Source organism: Fukomys damarensis, unplaced genomic scaffold (assembly GCF_012274545.1).
Source record: "Fukomys damarensis isolate Sample0158 unplaced genomic scaffold, DMR_v1.0_HiC HiC_scaffold_35, whole genome shotgun sequence".
NCBI lineage: Eukaryota > Metazoa > Chordata > Mammalia > Rodentia > Bathyergidae > Fukomys > Fukomys damarensis.
Window position 1 is genome coordinate 7,040,638 of NW_022900947.1, and position 328 is coordinate 7,040,965.

Genomic DNA, 328 nt, shown 5'->3' on the forward strand with positions numbered 1-328 from the left:
AAAAAAAAAAAAAAAAAAAAAAAAAAAAATCATTGAGATTCCGCCTTACTCCAGAAAGAATGGCCATCATCACGAATGAAAAAAGTAAGAAATACTGGTGAGATGGTGGGGGGGAAACATTTCTATATTCTTGGTGGAAAATGTAAACTAGAACAACCAATATGGAAAGCAGTACAGAGATTTCTCTAAAAACTAAAAAGAAATTCTAATTGACCCAGCCATACCTTTTTCAGATATCTTCTCAAAAGTTTGAAGGACATAATTTACCTGTAGTACATGCATACCCATGCTTATAGCAGTATAATCTATAAAAGCTAAATCTTAGAAG

The 328-nt window shown here is 31.7% G+C and overlaps 1 long non-coding RNA gene across 4 annotated transcripts in view; it reads right to left on the reverse strand.

Annotated features, from left to right (window-relative positions):
- The window catches only part of LOC104874660, a 4,981-nt gene that overhangs the window by 3,390 nt on the left and 1,263 nt on the right, over nt 1-328 (reverse strand). The gene's annotated exons all lie outside the window — the stretch shown is intronic.